We start from the raw sequence: 21985 nt of genomic DNA, 5'->3' as shown, positions 1-21985 counted from the left end.
CGTTATAGCGTAATACGTTATATGGTATAACGTTATAACGTATTACGTTATATAGTATAACGTTATATGGTATAACGTTATAACGTAATGCGTTATATAGTACAACGTTATATGGTATAACGTTATATGGTATAACGTTATAACGTAATGCGTTATATGGTATAACGTAATAACGTATTACGTTACATAGTATAACGTTAAATGGCATAACGTTATATGGTATAACGTTATAACGTAATACGTTATATGTTATAACGTTATAACGTAATACGTTATATGGTATAACGTTATAACGTATTACGTTATATAGTACAACGTTATATGGTATAACGTTATATGGTATAACGTTATAACGTAATAAGTTATATAGTATAACGTTATAACGTAATATGTTCAATGGTATAACGTTATAACACAATACGTTATATGGTATAACGTTATAGCGTAATACGTTATATGTTATAACGTTATAACGTAATACGTTATATGGTATAACGTTATAACGTATTACGTTATATAGTACAACGTTATATGGTATAACGTTATATGGTATAACGTTATAACGTAATAAGTTATATAGTATAACGTTATAACGTAATACGTTAAATTGTATAACGTAATAATGTATTACGATACATAGTTTAACGTTATATGGAATAACGTTATATCGTATTACGTTATATAGTATAACGTTATATGGTATAACGTTATAACGTAATACATTATATGGTACAACGTACTAACGTATTACGATACATAGTATAACGTTACATGGAATAACGTTATATCGTATTACGTTATATAGTATAACGTTATATGGTATAACGTTATAACGTAACACATTATATGGTACAACGTAATAACGTATTACGTTACATAGTATAACGTTATATGGTATAACGTTACAACGTAATACGTTATATGGTATAACGTTGTAACGTATTACGTCAGATAGTATAACGTTATATGGTATAAGGTTATAACGTACTATGTTATATGGTATAACGTTATAACGTAATACGTTATATAGTATAACGTTATATGGTATAACGTTATTACGTAAGACGTTATATAGTATAACGTTATATGGTATAACGTTATAACGTACAACGTTATATAGTATAGCGTTATAACGAAGTACCTCATATGGTATAACGTTACAACGTAATACGTTATATGGTATAACGTCATAACGTAATACGTTATATGGTATAACGTTATAACGTAATGCGTTATATGGTATAACGTTATAACAAAGTGCCTTATATGGAATAATGTTAGAGCGTAATACGTTATATTTTATAACGTCATAACGTATTACGTTATATAGTATAACGTTATATGGTATAACGTTACAACGTAATACGTTATATGGTGTAACGTTATAACGTAATACGTTATATGGTATAACGTTGTAACGTATTACGTTAAATAGTATAACGTTATATGGTATAACGTTATATGGTATAACGTTATAACGTAATACGTTATATAGTATAACGTTATAACGTAATACGTTAAATTGTATAACGTAATAACGTATTACGATACATAGTATAACGTTATATGGTATAACGTTACAACGTAATACGTTATGTGGTATAACGTTATATGGTATAACGTTGCATGGTATAACGTTATAACGTAATCAGTTATATAGTATAACGTTACAACGTAATACGTTATATGGTATAACGTCATAACGTAATACGTTCAATGGTATAACGTTATAACATAATACGTTATATGGTATAACGTTATAACGTAATACGTTATATGTTATAACGTTATAACGAAATACGTTATATGGTATAACATTATAACGTATTACGTTATATAGTATAACGTTATATGGTATAACGTTATATGGTATAACGTTATAACGTAATGCGTTATATGGTATAACGTAATAACGTATTACGATACATAGTATAACGTTATATGGTATAACGTTACAACGTAATACGTTATATGGTATAACGTCATAACGTAATACGTTCAATGGTATAACGTTATAACATAATACGTTATATGGTATAACGTTATAACGTAATACGTTATATGTTATAACGTTATAACGTAATACGTTATATGGTATAACGTTATAACGTATTACGTTATATAGTACAACGTTATATGGTATAACGTTATATGGTATAACGTTATAACGTAATAAGTTATATAGTATAACGTTATAACGTAATATGTTCAATGGTATAACGTTATAACACAATACGTTATATGGTATAACGTTATAGCGTAATACGTTATATGTTATAACGTTATAACGTAATACGTTATATGGTATAACGTTATAACGTATTACGTTATATAGTACAACGTTATATGGTATAACGTTATATGGTATAACGTTATAACGTAATAAGTTATATAGTATAACGTCATAACGTAATACGTTAAATTGTATAACGTAATAATGTATTACGATACATAGTTTAACGTTATATGGAATAACGTTATATCGTATTACGTTATATAGTATAACGTTATATGGTATAACGTTATAACGTAATACATTATATGGTACAACGTACTAACGTATTACGATACATAGTATAACGTTACATGGAATAACGTTATATCGTATTACGTTATATAGTATAACGTTATATGGTATAACGTTATAACGTAACACATTATATGGTACAACGTAATAACGTATTACGTTACATAGTATAACGTTATATGGTATAACGTTCTGGGTATTCCGTTATACAGTATGACGTTAAATGGTATAACATTATAACGTAATACGTTATATGGTATATCGTTATATGGTATAACGTAATAACGTAATACGTTGTATGGTATAACGTCATAACGTATTACGTTACATAGTATAACGATATACGGTATAACGTTATATAGTATAACGTTATATGGTATAACGTTATAACGTAATACGTTATATGGTATTACGTAATAACGTATTACGTTATATAGTATTACGTAATGTGGTATAACGTTATAATGTATTACGTTATATTGTATAACGTTATAACGTAATACGGTATATGGCATAACGTTATAGCGAATTACGTTATATCGTATAACGTTATAACGTATTACGTTATATAGTATAACGTTATAACGTAATACGTTATATGGTATAACGTCATAACGTATTACGTTACATAGTATAACGTTATACGGTATAACGTTATATAGTATAACGTTATATGGTATAACGTTATAACGTAATACGGTATATGGCATAACGTTATAGCGAATTACGTTATATCGTATAACGTTATAACGTATTACGTTATATAGTATAACTTTATAACGTAATACGTTATATGGTATAACGTCATAACGTATTACGTTACATAGTATAACGTTATACGGTATAACGTTATATAGTATAACGTTATATGGTATAACGTTATAACGTAATACGGTATATGGCATAACGTTATAGCGGATTACGTTATATCGTATAACGTTATAACGTATGACGTTATATAGTATAACGTTATACGGTATAACGTTATTTGTTAAAACGTTATAACGTAATACGTTTAATGGTATAACGTTATAACGTATTACGTTATAGAGCATAACGTTATATCGTATAACGTTATAACGTAATACTTTATATGGTATTACGTACTAACGTATTACGTTACGTAGTATAACGGTATACTGTATAACGTTATAGCGTATTTCGTTATATGGTATAACATTAAATGGTATAACGTTAATACGTAATACGGTATATGGCATAACGTTATAGCGAATTACGTTATATCGTATAAAGTTATAACGTATTACCTTATATAGTATAACGTTATATGGTATAACGTTATTTGTTAAAACGTTATAACGTAATTCGTTTAATGGTATAACGTTATAACGTATTACGTTATAGAGCATAACGTTATATCGTATAACGTTATAACGTATTACGTTATATGGTATAACGTAATAACGTATTACGTTATATAGTATTACGTAATGTGGTATAACGTTATAATGTATTACGTTATATAGTATATTGATATAGGGTATAACGTTATAACGTATTACGTTATATGGTGTAACGTTATAAGGTGTTACGTTATGTAGTACAAGGTTATAATGTATAACGTTATAACGTATTACGATATATGGTTTAACGTTATAACGTAATACGTTATATAGTATAACGTTATAACGTATTACGTTATATGGTATAACGTTGTATGGTAGAACGTTATAACGTAATACCTTAGATAGTATAACGTTATATGGTATAACGTTATAACGTATTACGTTATATGGTATAACGTTATAACGTAATACGTTATATGGTATAACGTTATAACGTATTACGTTATATGGTATAACGTTATAACGTATTACGTTATGTAGTACAACGTTATATAGTATATGTAGTATGACGTAATACGTTATATGGTACAACGTTATAACGTATAACGTTATATGGTATAACGTTATATGGTATAGGGTTATAACGTAATACGTTATATAGTATAACGTTATAACGTATTACGTTATATGGTACAACGTTATAACGTATTACGTTATATGGTATAACGTTATAACGCAATACGTAATATGGTATAACGTTATAACGTAAGACGTTATATAGTATAACGTTATATGGTATAACGTTATAACGTAATACGTTATATGGTATATCGTTATAACGTAAGACGTTATATAGTATAACGTTATATGGTATAACGTTACAACGTAATACGTTATATGGTATAACGTTATAACGTAATACGTTATATAGTATAACGTTATATGGTGTAAAGTAATATGGTATAACGTTATAACGTAGGACGTTATATAGTGTAACGTTATATGGTATAACGTTACAACGTAATACGTTATATGGTATAACGTTATAACGTAAGACGTTATATGGTATAACGTTATAACGTAATCCGTTATATGGTATAACGTTATAACGAAGTACCTTATATGGAATAATGTTAGAACGTAATACGTTATATGGTATAACGTTATAACGTAATACGTTATATGGTATAACGTTGTAACGTATTACGTTAAATAGTATAACGTTATATGGTATAAGGTTATAACGCACTACGTTATATAGTATAACGTTATATGGTATAACGTTATAACGTAAGACGTTATATAGTATAACGTTATAACGAAGTACCTTATATGGAATAATGTTAGAACGTAATACGTTATATTTTATAACGTCATAACGTATTACGTTATATAGTATAACGTTATATGGTATAACTATATAACGTAATACGTTATATAGTATAACGTTATATGGTATAACGTTATAACGTAATACGTTATATTGTATAACGTTGTAACGTATTACGTTAAATAGTATAACGTTATGTGGTATAACTATATAACGTAATACGTTATGTAGCATTACGTTATATGGTATAACGTTATAACGTAATAACGTTATAACGTAATACGTTATGTGATATAACGCTATAACGTATTACGTTATGTAGTATAACGTTATATGGTATAACGTTACAACGTATTACGTTATATAGTATAACGTTATATGGTATAACGTTATATGGTATACCGTTATAACGCAATACGTAATATGGTATAACGTTATAACGTAAGACGTTATATAGTATAGCGTTATATGGTATAACGTTATAACGTAATACGTTATATGGTATAACGTTATAAAGTAATGCGTTATATGGTACAACGTTATAATGTAATACGTTATGTGGTATAACGTTATATGGTATAACTATATAACGTAATACGTTATATAGTATAACGTTATATGGTATAACGTTACAACGTAATGCGTTATATGGTATAACGTAATAACGTATTACGTTACATAGTATAACGTTAAATGGCATAACGTTATATGCTATAACGTTATAACGTAATACGTTATATGTTATAACGTTATATGGTATAGGGTTATAACGTAATACGTTATATAGTATAACGTTATAACGTATTACGTTATATGGTACAACGTTATAACGTATTACGTTATATGGTATAACGTTATAACGCAATACGTAATATGGTATAACGTTATAACGTAAGACGTTATATAGTATAACGTTATATGGTATAACGTCATAACGTAATACGTTATATGGTATAACGTTATAACGTATTACGTTATAGAGCATAACGTTATATCGTATAACGTTATAACGTAATACGTTATATGGTATTACGTACTAACGTATTACGTTACGTAGTATAACGGTATACTGTATAACGTTATAGCGTATTTCGTTATATGGTATAACATTAAATGGTATAACGTTATAACGTAATACGGTATATGGCATAACGTTATAGCGAATTACGTTATATCGTATAAGGTTATAACGTATTACCTTATACAGTATAACGTTATATGGTATAACGTTATTTGTTAAAACGTTATAACGTAATTCGTTTAATGGTATAACGTTATAACGTATTACGTTATAGAGCCTAACGTTATATCGTATAACGTTATAACGTATTACGTTATATGGTATAACGTAATAACGAATTACGATACATAGTTTAACGTTATATGGAATAACGTTATATCGTATTACGTTATATAGTATAACGTTATATGATATAACGTTATAACGTAATACATTATATGGTACAACGTACTAACGTATTACGATACATAGTATAACGTTACATGGAATAACGTTATATCGCATTACGTTATATAGTATAACGTTATATGGTATAACGTTATAACGTAACACATTATATGGTACAACGTAATAACGTATTACGTTACATAGTATAACGTTATATGGTATAACGTTCTGGGTATTCCGTTATACAGTATGACGTTAAATGGTATAACATTATAACGTAATACGTTATATGGTATATCGTTATATGGTATAACGTAATAACGTAATACGTTATATGGTATAACGTTATAACTTAATACGTTATATGGTATAACGTTATAACGTATTACGTTATATGGTATAACGTTATAACGTATTACGTTATGTAGTACAACGTTATAAGGTATGACGTAATACGTTATATGGTACAACGTTATAACGTATAACGTTATATGGTATAACGTTATATGGTATAGGGTTATAACGTAATACGTTATATAGTATAACGTTATAACGTATTACGTTATATGGTACAACGTTATAACGTATTACGTTATATGGTATAACGTTATAACGCAATACGTAATATGGTATAACGTTATAACGTAAGACGTTATATAGTATAACGTTATATGGTATAACGTTATAACGTAATACGTTATATGGTATAACGTTATAACGTATTACGTTATAGAGCATAACGTTATATCGTATAACGTTATAACGTAATACGGTATATGGTATTACGTACTAACGTATTACGTTACGTAGTATAACGGTATACTGTATAACGTTATAGCGTATTTCGTTATATGGTATAACATTAAATGGTATAACGTTATAACGTAATACGGTATATGGCATAACGTTATAGCGAATTACGTTATATCGTATAAAGTTATAACGTATTACCTTATATAGTATAACGTTATATGGTATAACGTTATTTGTAAAAACGTTATATGGTAATTCGTTTAATGGTATAACGTTATAACGTATTACGTTATAGAGCATAACGTTATATCGTATAACGTTATAACGTATTACGTTATATGGTATAACGTAATAACGTATTACGTTATATAGTATTACGTAATGTGGTATAACGTTATAATGTATTACGTTATATAGTATATTGATATAGGGTATAACGTTATAACGTATTACGTTATATGGTGTAACGTTATAAGGTGTTACGTTATGTAGTACAAGGTTATAATGTATAACGTTATAACGTATTACGATATATGGTTTAACGTTATAACGTAATACGTTATATAGTATAACGTTATAACGTATTACGTTATATGGTATAACGTTGTATGGTATAACGTTATAACGTAATACCTTAGATAGTATAACGTTATATGGTATAACGTTATAACGTATTACGTTATATGGTATAACGTTATAACGTAATACGTTATATGGTATAACGTTATAACGTATTACGTTATATGGTATAACGTTATAACGTATTACGTTATGTAGTACAACGTTATATAGTATATGTAGTATGACGTAATACGTTATATGGTACAACGTTATAACGTATAACGTTATATGGTATAACGTTATATGGTATAGGGTTATAACGTAATACGTTATATAGTATAACGTTATAACGTATTACGTTATATGGTACAACGTTATAACGTATTACGTTATATGGTATAACGTTATAACGCAATACGTAATATGGTATAACGTTATAACGTAAGACGTTATATAGTATAACGTTATATGGTATAACGTTATAACGTAATACGTTATATGGTATAACGTTATAACGTAAGACGTTATATAGTATAACGTTATATGGTATAACGTTACAACGTAATACGTTATATGGTATAACGTTATAACGTAATACGTTATATAGTATAACGTTATATGGTGTAAAGTAATATGGTATAACGTTATAACGTAGGACGTTATATAGTGTAACGTTATATGGTATAACGTTACAACGTAATACGTTATATGGTATAACGTTATAACGTAAGACGTTATATATTATAACGTTATAACGTAATGCGTTATATGGTATAACGTTATAACGAAGTACCTTATATGGAATAATGTTAGAACGTAATACGTTATATGGTATAACGTTATAACGTAATACGTTATATGGTATAACGTTGTAACGTATTACGTTAAATAGTATAACGTTATATGGTATAAGGTTATAACGCACTACGTTATATAGTATAACGTTATATGGTATAACGTTATAACGTAAGACGTTATATAGTATAACGTTATAACGAAGTACCTTATATGGAATAATGTTAGAACGTAATACGTTATATTTTATAACGTCATAACGTATTACGTTATATAGTATAACGTTATATGGTATAACTATATAACGTAATACGTTATATAGTATAACGTTATATGGTATAACGTTATAACGTAATACGTTATATGGTATAACGTTGTAACGTATTACGTTAAATAGTATAACGTTATGTGGTATAACTATATAACGTAATACGTTATGTAGCATTACGTTATATGGTATAACGTTATAACGTAATACGTTATGTGATATAACGCTATAACGTATTACGTTATGTAGTATAACGTTATATGGTATAACGTTACAACGTATTACGTTATATAGTATAACGTTGTATGGTATAACGTTATATGGTATACCGTTATAACGCAATACGTAATATGGTATAACGTTATAACGTAAGACGTTATATAGTATAGCGTTATATGGTATAACGTTATAACGTAATACGTTATATGGTATAACGTTATAAAGTAATGCGTTATATGGTACAACGTTATAATGTAATACGTTATGTGGTATAACGTTATATGGTATAACTATATAACGTAATACGTTATATAGTATAACCTTATATGGTATAACGTTATAACGAAGTACCTTATATGGAATAATGTTAGAACGTAATACGTTATATGGTATAACGTTATAACGTAATACGTTATGTGATATAACGCTATAACGTATTACGTTATGTAGTATAACGTTATATGGTATAACGTTACAACGTATTACGTTATATAGTATAACGTTGTATGGTATAACGTTATATGGTATACCGTTATAACGCAATACGTAATATGGTATAACGTTATAACGTAAGACGTTATATAGTATAGCGTTATATGGTATAACGTTATAACGTAATACGTTATATGGTATAACGTTATAAAGTAATGCGTTATATGGTACAACGTTATAATGTAATACGTTATGTGGTATAACGTTATATGGTATAACTATATAACGTAATACGTTATATAGTATAGCCTTATATGGTATAACGTTATAACGAAGTACCTTATATGGAATAATGTTAGAACGTAATACGTTATATGGTATAACGTTATAACGTAATACGTTATATGGTATAACGTTGTAACGTATTACGTTAAATAGTATAACGTTATATGGTATAAGGTTATAACGCACTACGTTATATAGTATAACGTTATACGGTATAACGTTATAACGTAAGACGTTATATAGTATAACGTTATAACGAAGTACCTTATATGGAATAATGTTAGAACGTAATACGTTATATTTTATAACGTCATAACGTATTACGTTATATAGTATAACGTTATATGGTATAACTATATAACGTAATACGTTATATAGTATAACGTTATATGGTATAACGTTATAACGTAATACGTTATATGGTATAACGTTGTAACGTATTACGTTAAATAGTATAACGTTATGTGGTATAACTATATAACGTAATACGTTATGTAGCATTACGTTATATGGTATAACGTTATAACGTAATACGTTATGTGATATAACGCTATAACGTATTACGTTATGTAGTATAACGTTATATGGTATAACGTTACAACGTATTACGTTATATAGTATAACGTTATATGGTATAACGTTATATGGTATACCGTTATAACGCAATACGTAATATGGTATAACGTTATAACGTAAGACGTTATATAGTATAGCGTTATATGGTATAACGTTATAACGTAATACGTTATATGGTATAACGTTATAAAGTAATGCGTTATATGGTACAACGTTATAATGTAATACGTTATGTGGTATAACGTTATATGGTATAACTATATAACGTAATACGTTATATAGTATAACGTTATATGGTATAACGTTACAACGTAATGCGTTATATGGTATAACGTAATAACGTATTACGTTACATAGTATAACGTTAAATGGCATAACGTTATATGGTATAATGTTATAACGTAATACGTTATATGTTATAACGTTATAACGTAATACGTTATATGGTATAACGTTATAACGTATTACGTTATATAGTACAACGTTATATGGTATAACGTTATATGGCATAACGTTATAGCGAATTACGTTATATCGTATAAGGTTATAACGTATTACCTTATATAGTATAACGTTATATGGTATAACGTTATTTGTTAAAACGTTATAACGTAATTCGTTTAATGGTATAACGTTATTACGTATTACGTTATAGAGCATAACGTTATATCGTATAACGTTATAACGTATTACGTTATATGGTATAACGTAATAACGTATTACGTTATATAGTATTACGTAATGTGGTAAAACGTTATAATGTATTACGTTATATAGTATATTGATATAGGGTATAACGTTATAACGTATTACGTTATATGGTGTAACGTTATAAGGTGTTACGTTATGTAGTACAAGGTTATAATGTATAACGTTATAACGTATTACGATATATGGTTTAACGTTATAACGTAATACGTTATATAGTATAACGTTATAACGTATTACGTTATATGGTACAACGTTATAACGTATTACGTTATATGGTATAACGTTATAACGCAATACGTAATATGGTATAACGTTATAACGTAAGACGTTATATAGTATAACGTTATATGGTATAACGTTATAACGTAATACGTTATATGGTATAACGTTATAACGTAAGACGTTATATAGTATAACGTTATATGGTATAACGTTACAACGTAATACGTTATATGGTATAACGTTATAACGTAATACGTTATATAGTATAACGTTATATGGTGTAAAGTAATATGGTATAACGTTATAACGTAGGACGTTATATAGTGTAACGTTATATGGTATAACGTTACAACGTAATACGTTATATGGTATAACGTTATAACGTAAGACGTTATATGGTATAACGTTATAACGTAATGCGTTATATGGTATAACGTTATAACGAAGTACCTTATATGGAATAATGTTAGAACGTAATACGTTATATGGTATAACGTTATAACGTAATACGTTATATGGTATAACGTTGTAACGTATTACGTTAAATAGTATAACGTTATATGGTATAAGGTTATAACGCACTACGTTATATAGTATAACGTTATATGGTATAACGTTATAACGTAAGACGTTATATAGTATAACGTTATAACGAAGTACCTTATATGGAATAATGTTAGAACGTAATACGTTATATTTTATAACGTTATAACGTAATACGTTATATGGTATAACGTTGTAACGTATTACGTTAAATAGTATAACGTTATGTGGTATAACTATATAACGTAATACGTTATGTAGCATTACGTTATATGGTATAACGTTATAACGTAATACGTTATGTGATATAACGCTATAACGTATTACGTTATGTAGTATCAACGTTATATGGTACAACGTTACAACGTATTACGTTATATAGTATAACGTTATATGGTATAACGTTATATGGTATACCGTTATAACGCAATACGTAATATGGTATAACGTTATAACGTAAGACGTTATATAGTATAGCGTTATATGGTATAACGTTAGAACGTAATACGTTATATGGTACAACGTTTTAAAGTAATGCGTTATATGGTACAACGTTATAATGTAATACGTTATGTGGTATAACGTTATATGGTATAACTATATAACGTAATACGTTATATAGTATAACGTTATATGGTATAACGTTATAACGAAGTACCTTATATGGAATAATGTTAGAACGTAATACGTTATATGGTATAACGTTATAACGTAATACGTTATATGGTATAACGTTGTAACGTATTACGTTAAATAGTATAACGTTATATGGTATAAGGTTATAACGCACTACGTTATATAGTATAACGTTATATGGTATAACGTTATAACGTAAGACGTTATATAGTATAACGTTATAACGAAGTACCTTATATGGAATAATGTTAGAACGTAATACGTTATATTTTATAACGTCATAACGTATTACGTTATATAGTATAACGTTATATGGTATAACTATATAACGTAATACGTTATATAGTATAACGTTATATGGTATAACGTTATAACGTAATACGTTATGTGGTATAACGCTATAACGTATTACGTTATGTAGTATAACGTTATATGGTATAACGTTACAACGTATTACGTTATATAGTATAACGTTATATGGTATAACGTTATATGGTATACCTTTATAACGCAATACGAAATATGGTATAACGTTATAACGTAAGACGTTATATAGTATAGCGTTATATGGTATAACGTTATAACGTAATACGTTATATGGTATAACGTTATAAAGTAATGCGTTATATGGTACAACGTTATAATGTAATACGTTATGTGGTATAACGTTATATGGTATAACTATATAACGTAATACGTTATATAGTATAACGTTATATGGTATAACGTTACAACGTAATGCGTTATATGGTATAACGTAATAACGTATTACGTTACATAGTATAACGTTAAATGGCATAACGTTATATGGTATAACGTTATAACGTAATACGTTATATGTTATAACGTTATAACGTAATACGTTATATGGTATAACGTTATAACGTATTACGTTATATAGTACAACGTTATATGGTATAACGTTATATGGCATAACGTTATAGCGAATTACGTTATATCGTATAAGGTTATAACGTATTACCTTATATAGTATAACGTTATATGGTATAACGTTATTTGTTAAAACGTTATAACGTAATTCGTTTAATGGTATAACGTTATAACGTATTACGTTATAGAGCATAACGTTATATCGTATAACGTTATAACGTATTACGTTATATGGTATAACGTAATAACGTATTACGTTATATAGTATTACGTAATGTGGTATAACGTTATAATGTATTACGTTATATAGTATATTGATATAGGGTATAACGTTATAACGTATTACGTTATATGGTGTAACGTTATAAGGTGTTACGTTATGTAGTACAAGGTTATAATGTATAACGTTATAACGTATTACGATATATGGTTTAACGTTATAACGTAATACGTTATATAGTATAACGTTATAACGTATTACGTTATATGGTATAACGTTGTATGGTAGAACGTTATAACGTAATACCTTAGATAGTATAACGTTATATGGTATAACGTTATAACGTATTACGTTATATGGTATAACGTTATAACGTAATACGTTATATGGTATAACGTTATAACGTATTACGTTATATGGTATAACGTTATAACGTATTACGTTATGTAGTACAACGTTATAAGGTATGACGTAATACGTTATATGGTACAACGTTATAACGTATAACGTTATATGGTATAACGTTATATGGTATAGGGTTATAACGTAATACGTTATATGGTATAACGTTATAACATAAGACGTTATATAGTATAACGTTATATGGTATAACGTTACAACGTAATACGTTATATGGTATAACGTTATAACGTAATACGTTATATAGTATAACGTTATATGGTGTAAAGTAATATGGTATAACGTTATAACGTAGGACGTTATATAGTGTAACGTTATATGGTATAACGTTACAACGTAATACGTTATATGGTATAACGTTATAACGTAAGACGTTATATGGTATAACGTTATAACGTAATGCGTTATATGGTATAACGTTATAACGAAGTACCTTATATGGAATAATGTTAGAACGTAATACGTTATATGGTATAACGTTATAACGTAATACGTTATATGGTATAACGTTGTAACGTATTACGTTAAATAGTATAACGTTATATGGTATAAGGTTATAACGCACTACGTTATATAGTATAACGTTATATGGTATAACGTTATAACGTAAGACGTTATATAGTATAACGTTATAACGAAGTACCTTATATGGAATAATGTTAGAACGTAATACGTTATATTTTATAACGTCATAACGTATTACGTTATATAGTATAACGTTATATGGTATAACTATATAACGTAATACGTTATATAGTATAACGTTATATGGTAAAACGTTATAACGTAATACGTTATATGGTATAACGTTGTAACGTATTACGTTAAATAGTATAACGTTATGTGGTATAACTATATAACGTAATACGTTATGTAGCATTACGTTATATGGTATAACGTTATAACGTAATACGTTATGTGATATAACGCTATAACGTATTACGTTATGTAGTATAACGTTATATGATATAACGTTACAACGTATTACGTTATATAGTATAACGTTATATGGTATAACGTTATATGGTATACCGTTATAACGCAATACGTAATATGGTATAACGTTATAACGTAAGACGTTATATAGTATAGCGTTATATGGTATAACGTTATAACGTAATACGTTATATGGTATAACGTTATAAAGTAATGCGTTATATGGTACAACGTTATAATGTAATACGTTATGTGGTATAACGTTATATGGTATAACTATATAACGTAATACGTTATATAGTATAACGTTATATGGTATAACGTTACAACGTAATGCGTTATATGGTATAACGTAATAACGTATTACGTTACATAGTATAACGTTAAATGGCATAACGTTATATGGTATAACGTTATAACGTAATACGTTATATGTTATAACGTTATAACGTAATACGTTATATGGTATAACGTTATAACGTATTACGTTATATAGTACAACGTTATATGGTATAACGTTATATGGTATAACGTTATAACGTAATAAGTTATATAGTATAACGTTATAACGTAATATGTTCAATGGTATAACGTTATAACACAATACGTTATATGGTATAACGTTATAACGTAATACGTTATATGTTATAACGTTATAACGTAATAGGTTATATGGTATAACGTTATAACGTATTACGTTATATAGTACAACGTTATATGGTATAACGTTATATGGTATAACGTTATAACGTAATAAGTTATATAGTATAACGTTATAACGTAATATGTTCAATGGTATAACGTTATAACACAATACGTTATATGGTATAACGTTATAGCGTAATACGTTATATGTTATAACGTTATAACGTAATACGTTATATGGTATAATGTTATAACGTATTACGTTATATAGTACAACGTTATATGGTATAACGTTATATGGTATAACGTTATAACGTAATAAGTTATATAGTATAACGTTATAACGTATTACGTTATATGGTATAACGTAATAACGTATTACGTTATATAGTATTACGTAATGTGGTATAACGTTATAATGTATTACGTTATATAGTATATTGATATAGGGTATAACGTTATAACGTATTACGTTATATGGTGTAACGTTATAAGGTGTTACGTTATGTAGTACAAGGTTATAATGTATAACGTTATAACGTATTACGATATATGGTTTAACGTTATAACGTAATACGTTATATAGTATAACGTTATAACGTATTACGTTATATGGTATAACGTTGTATGGTATAACGTTATAACGTAATACCTTAGATAGTATAACGTTATATGGTATAACGTTAAAACGTATTACGTTATATGGTATAACGTTATAACGTAATACGTTATATGGTATAACGTTATAACGTATTACGTTATATGGTATAACGTTATAACGTAATACGTTATGTAGTACAACGTTATAAGGTATGACGTAATACGTTATATGGTACAATGTTATAACGTATAACGTTATATGGTATAACGTTATATGGTATAGGGTTATAACGTAATACGTTATATAGTATAACGTTATAACGTATTACGTTATATGGTACAACGTTATAACGTATTACGTTATATGGTATAACGTTATAACGCAATACGTAATATGGTATAACGTTATAACGTAAGACGTTATATAGTATAACGTTATATGGTATAACGTTATAACGTAATATGTTATATGGTATAACGTTATAACGTATTACGTTATAGAGCATAACGTTATATCGTATAACGTTATAACGTAATACGGTATATGGTATTACGTACTAACGTATTACGTTACGTAATATAACGGTATACTGTATAACGTTATAGCGTATTTCGTTATATGGTATAACATTAAATGGTATAACGTTATAACGTAATACGGTATATGGCATAACGTTATAGCGAATTACGTTATATCGTATAAAGTTATAACGTATTACCTTATATAGTATAACGTTATATGGTATAACGTTATTTGTTAAAACGTTATAACGTAATTCGTTTAATGGTATAACGTTATAACGTATTACGTTATAGAGCATAACGTTATATCGTATAACGTTATAACGTATTACGTTATATGGTATAACGTAATAACTTATTACGTTATATAGTATTACGTAATGTGGTATAACGTTATAATGTATTACGTTATATAGTATATTGATATAGGGTATAACGTTATAACGTATTACGTTATATGGTGTAACGTTATAAGGTGTTACGTTATGTAGTACAAGGTTATAATGTATAACGTTATAACGTATTACGATATATGGTTTAACGTTATAACGTAATACGTTATATAGTATAACGTTATAACGTATTACGTTATATGGTATAACGTTGTATGGTATAACGTTATAACGTAATACCTTAGATAGTATAACGTTATATGGTATAACGTTATAACGTATAACGTTATATGGTATAACGTTATATGGTATAGGGTTATAACGTAATACGTTATATAGTATAACGTTATAACGTAATACGTTATATGGTATAACGTTATAACGTAAGACGTTATATAGTATAACGTTATATGGTATAACGTTACAACGTAATACGTTATATTGTATAACGTTATAACGTAATACGTTATATAGTATAACGTTATATGGTGTAAAGTAATATGGTATAACTATATAACGTAATACGTTATATAGTATAACCTTATATGGTATAACGTTATAACGAAGTACCTTATATGGAATAATGTTAGAACGTAATACGTTATATGGTATAACGTTATAACGTAATACGTTATGTGATATAACGCTATAACGTATTACGTTATGTAGTATAACGTTATATGGTATAACGTTACAACGTATTACGTTATATAGTATAACGTTGTATGGTATAACGTTATATGGTATACCGTTATAACGCAATACGTAATATGGTATAACGTTATAACGTAAGACGTTATATAGTATAGCGTTATATGGTATAACGTTATAACGTAATACGTTATATGGTATAACGTTATAAAGTAATGCGTTATATGGTACAACGTTATAATGTAATACGTTATGTGGTATAACGTTATATGGTATAACTATATAACGTAATACGTTATATAGTATAGCCTTATATGGTATAACGTTATAACGAAGTACCTTATATGGAATAATGTTAGAACGTAATACGTTATATGGTATAACGTTATAACGTAATACGTTATATGGTATAACGTTGTAACGTATTACGTTAAATAGTATAACGTTATATGGTATAAGGTTATAACGCACTACGTTATATAGTATAACGTTATATGGTATAACGTTATAACGTAAGACGTTATATAGTATAACATTATAACGAAGTACCTTATATGGAATAATGTTAGAACGTAATACGTTATATTTTATAACGTCATAACGTATTACGTTATATAGTATAACGTTATATGGTATAACTATATAACGTAATACGTTATATAGTATAACGTTATATGGTATAACGTTATAACGTAATACGTTATATGGTATAACGTTGTAACGTATTACGTTAAATAGTATAACGTTATGTGGTATAACTATATAACGTAATACGTTATGTAGCATTACGTTATATGGTATAACGTTATAACGTAATACGTTATGTGATATAACGCTATAACGTATTACGTTATGTAGTATAACGTTATATGGTATAACGTTACAACGTATTACGTTATATAGTATAACGTTATATGGTATAACGTTATATGGTATACCGTTATAACGCAATACGTAATATGGTATAACGTTATAACGTAAGACGTTATATAGTATAGCGTTATATGGTATAACGTTATAACGTAATACGTTATATGGTATAACGTTATAAAGTAATGCGTTATATGGTACAACGTTATAATGTAATACGTTATGTGGTATAACGTTATATGGTATAACTATATAACGTAATACGTTATATAGTATAACGTTATATGGTATAACGTTACAACGTAATGCGTTATATGGTATAACGTAATAACGTATTACGTTACATAGTATAACGTTAAATGGCATAACGTTATATGGTATAATGTTATAACGTAATACGTTATATGTTATAACGTTATAACGTAATACGTTATATGGTATAACGTTATAACGTATTACGTTATATAGTACAACGTTATATGGTATAACGTTATATGGCATAACGTTATAGCGAATTACGTTATATCGTATAAGGTTATAACGTATTACCTTATATAGTATAACGTTATATGGTATAACGTTATTTGTTAAAACGTTATAACGTAATTCGTTTAATGGTATAACGTTATTACGTATTACGTTATAGAGCATAACGTTATATCGTATAACGTTATAACGTATTACGTTATATGGTATAACGTAATAACGTATTACGTTATATAGTATTACGTAATGTGGTAAAACGTTATAATGTATTACGTTATATAGTATATTGATATAGGGTATAACGTTATAACGTATTACGTTATATGGTGTAACGTTATAAGGTGTTACGTTATGTAGTACAAGGTTATAATGTATAACGTTATAACGTATTACGATATATGGTTTAACGTTATAACGTAATACGTTATATAGTATAACGTTATAACGTATTACGTTATATGGTACAACGTTATAACGTATTACGTTATATGGTATAACGTTATAACGCAATACGTAATATGGTATAACGTTATAACGTAAGACGTTATATAGTATAACGTTATATGGTATAACGTTATAACGTAATACGTTATATGGTATAACGTTATAACGTAAGACGTTATATAGTATAACGTTATATGGTATAACGTTACAACGTAATACGTTATATGGTATAACGTTATAACGTAATACGTTATATAGTATAACGTTATATGGTGTAAAGTAATATGGTATAACGTTATAACGTAGGACGTTATATAGTGTAACGTTATATGGTATAACGTTACAACGTAATACGTTATATGGTATAACGTTATAACGTAAGACGTTATATGGTATAACGTTATAACGTAATGCGTTATATGGTATAACGTTATAACGAAGTACCTTATATGGAATAATGTTAGAACGTAATACGTTATATGGTATAACGTTATAACGTAATACGTTATATGGTATAACGTTGTAACGTATTACGTTAAATAGTATAACGTTATATGGTATAAGGTTATAACGCACTACGTTATATAGTATAACGTTATATGGTATAACGTTATAACGTAAGACGTTATATAGTATAACGTTATAACGAAGTACCTTATATGGAATAATGTTAGAACGTAATACGTTATATTTTATAACGTTATAACGTAATACGTTATATGGTATAACGTTGTAACGTATTACGTTAAATAGTATAACGTTATGTGGTATAACTATATAACGTAATACGTTATGTAGCATTACGTTATATGGTATAACGTTATAACGTAATACGTTATGTGATATAACGCTATAACGTATTACGTTATGTAGTATCAACGTTATATGGTACAACGTTACAACGTATTACGTTATATAGTATAACGTTATATGGTATAACGTTATATGGTATACCGTTATAACGCAATACGTAATATGGTATAACGTTATAACGTAAGACGTTATATAGTATAGCGTTATATGGTATAACGTTAGAACGTAATACGTTATATGGTACAACGTTTTAAAGTAATGCGTTATATGGTACAACGTTATAATGTAATACGTTATGTGGTATAACGTTATATGGTATAACTATATAACGTAATACGTTATATAGTATAACGTTATATGGTATAACGTTATAACGAAGTACCTTATATGGAATAATGTTAGAACGTAATACGTTATATGGTATAACGTTATAACGTAATACGTTATATGGTATAACGTTGTAACGTATTACGTTAAATAGTATAACGTTATATGGTATAAGGTTATAACGCACTACGTTATATAGTATAACGTTATATGGTATAACGTTATAACGTAAGACGTTATATAGTATAACGTTATAACGAAGTACCTTATATGGAATAATGTTAGAACGTAATACGTTATATTTTATAACGTCATAACGTATTACGTTATATAGTATAACGTTATATGGTATAACTATATAACGTAATACGTTATATAGTATAACGTTATATGGTATAACGTTATAACGTAATACGTTATATGGTATAACGTTGTAACGTATTACGTTAAATAGTATAACGTTATGTGGTATAACTATATAACGTAATACGTTATGTAGCATTACGTTATATGGTATAACGTTATAACGTAATACGTTATGTGGTATAACGCTATAACGTATTACGTTATGTAGTATAACGTTATATGGTATAACGTTACAACGTATTACGTTATATAGTATAACGTTATATGGTATAACGTTATATGGTATACCTTTATAACGCAATACGAAATATGGTATAACGTTATAACGTAAGACGTTATATAGTATAGCGTTATATGGTATAACGTTATAACGTAATACGTTATATGGTATAACGTTATAAAGTAATGCGTTATATGGTACAACGTTATAATGTAATACGTTATGTGGTATAACGTTATATGGTATAACTATATAACGTAATACGTTATATAGTATAACGTTATATGGTATAACGTTACAACGTAATGCGTTATATGGTATAACGTAATAACGTATTACGTTACATAGTATAACGTTAAATGGCATAACGTTATATGGTATAACGTTATAACGTAATACGTTATATGTTATAACGTTATAACGTAATACGTTATATGGTATAACGTTATAACGTATTACGTTATATAGTACAACGTTATATGGTATAACGTTATATGGCATAACGTTATAGCGAATTACGTTATATCGTATAAGGTTATAACGTATTACCTTATATAGTATAACGTTATATGGTATAACGTTATTTGTTAAAACGTTATAACGTAATTC

This window comes from Bombus flavifrons, chromosome 1 (assembly GCF_040668555.2).
Source record: "Bombus flavifrons isolate JBK064 chromosome 1, iyBomFlav1_principal, whole genome shotgun sequence".
NCBI lineage: Eukaryota > Metazoa > Arthropoda > Insecta > Hymenoptera > Apidae > Bombus > Bombus flavifrons.
This window is presented reverse-complemented; position numbering follows the sequence as displayed.